The sequence below is a fragment of the Epinephelus lanceolatus genome, chromosome 18, assembly GCF_041903045.1.
Source record: "Epinephelus lanceolatus isolate andai-2023 chromosome 18, ASM4190304v1, whole genome shotgun sequence".
NCBI lineage: Eukaryota > Metazoa > Chordata > Actinopteri > Perciformes > Serranidae > Epinephelus > Epinephelus lanceolatus.
In genome coordinates, this window is record NC_135751.1 from 13,436,296 (window position 1) to 13,438,678 (window position 2,383).

The following is a 2,383-nucleotide window of genomic DNA, read 5'->3' on the forward strand; positions in this document are numbered from 1 at the left end:
CATGCTTATATATTCAGAGGCCAAGGGAGGTGGTCCTAACTCTCTCCTTGGTTGACCCTGTTGCTGATGCAGATGAGTTTGGCCCTTGCAGGGTGGGGTCTGAGGACCGTGCCCCTGGCCTTGGCCAGTCTGCAGCGTAGCCTAAAGTCCACTTAGTCGCTGTACCCAGTGACTCAGAGCACTTTTGGCATTCTAACCAGTATCTTGCGTCTGCATTTCCACAGGGAGCATCTCCCCCCGGTGGCCTTAGTGTTGTTTAAGCAAGAAAGTCAAGTGGGATTTTCCAGACATCCTTGAGACAAATTGTGAGAGACTGTTTGAGCTTAAGAGCACTTGGCAGGTCTACAGGTGGTTGGGCGGCTTTCCCTGTGTTCTTAGCTATTCTGTTAACCCCCGAGCAGGCCCACTGTCGGCCCTCAGCTGCGACAGGAGCCTCCCCAGGGCAGCTTGAGCTTATGGAGAGCAAGAGAGAGGATTTAAGGGAGAGAGAGATGCCAAAGTACATCTGGAGCAGGGAGCTGGAGAGCATACAGTATGTGTGTAACAACCTGAGAAAATGTTCATATGTTTTGTGTCTCCCTGACAAGGAGGTGAGTCATTTCTTCAACACATTCACACATAAATACCCACATATTAATGCACCCACCCAACCATGCGCACACACATATATACACAAATACAATCTCACACGCACACATCCAGTTCTGGACTAGACTGCACGGGGGCAGATCACATGCTCATCATTAGCCCTGCAGAACCGGCTGCAGCAGTGTACAGTAATGTTCACCTCATGGTGGGGCTTCAAACATTTATCATATGTACACATTACACACATACGGAGTCATTTGCCTTTGAGGAGCTATGTGATTTCCTCATTAACTTCTTGAAATGTAATGAGTCATTGAACCAAGTTCTGTGGCTCTGTTAATTATGGCCCCGTTTCAGCAGCTCTCTCCATGGCAACCTAAAGTTCTGCCTGTCACCACATGAGAGATGAGGGAATAAAGACATTTTCCCATTATGCTGCCACCCCAGCGTGCATATTTCTCCTCAAGACAGGCCTGCCAAGGGTTGTGCTGCTGATCTTTTAGCTCCCTCTGCTGGAGAACAGGATAATGTCAAGCAAGTTGTTTTCTTGTAGTAGGATGCAAAAAGATGTGACTCAAGTGAGTGATGACCATTGACATTAGCAGTAAAGATCAAGCAATGTTAGCATAAGCAGTACAATGTTCTGGGTTCATGAACACTCAGGAAGTCTTACGTGATCAATAAATTTAAGAGGTCAGTGCTCCTGCACGGAGAGTGGATGTCCACATGTTGACCTCGCTGAAATCAATACATGAAACTGTTGAGCAGTTGGTATTTGAAAGCTCCATGGCATCAAATTGAATATCATGAGGCTATTAGCATGCAAATGAGCCATTTCCACTCATTATTGTTCTGACAAACAAGTGTCTGTTAATGGGTGTGTGTTTACATTGCACCTACAGTATGAATGAGCTTGAGCTAATGAATTTAAATGAGCAGAGTTCAGAGTAGACTTTAGTGTGGGGCAAACGATTCACTCTGAAAAGTGTGATTGGATACGGAAAGTCAAAATGGATGTTAACAGAGCATGTCAGAAGTAAAAGAAGTGGGTGCACCATTTAAATTGCAAAAGTCTCCTTCTTTCATTAGTGCTCTTACCCTCATTACAACCACTTGCTGTCCCTCAGTTCTTGCTCTAATGTCACATTCATACCAAGTCCCATCTGAGTCAGGCAACCGGATGCAGCCTGACTTATTTCTTCCGAAATGTAGAGTTTGGGTCGATGATGGGCCATGTCATTTTTTATAACAGCCAAGTGATGTCAGCGACAGCTGCTGTACTTGAGCAAGTTTATTTGGCTCGATTCTGGGGGGGTCATTCATAACGAGTCTCGACTTATTGCTCCCAGCGTGCTGGGCCAGATCATTTTGGCTACCTGAGAAGTAAAAAAATTTGGGTACATGATGTGAACTGCAAAATTCTCCTTCTTTCAGTATTACTCATACCCTTTCATTGTTCCCTTGTAAAATAACTGAAGCATTAAAACCACTTGCTGCCCTTCAGCTCTTCCTCTAATGTGACAGAAAAGACATTGAGCCCTGGACACAGATCAAATTTCTGCACAACCAATTACAAGCTTTTGTGCTGTGTTTAAGTGGCCCACAGGTGAAGCTGCCAAATAAAATGTCCTGAGAGAGCTCATAACTTTCACGCCGTTTGTTTCTTATCATGTCTTGTTTAATTTCTGCATTCATCCAAGTACAAATGAGGGTCACTTTGATCATGAAAAGCTCATCCCTCACCAGCAAAGAAGTGCTTCTTTGAAGACGATCACTCAGGATTTGCTGTGTATTT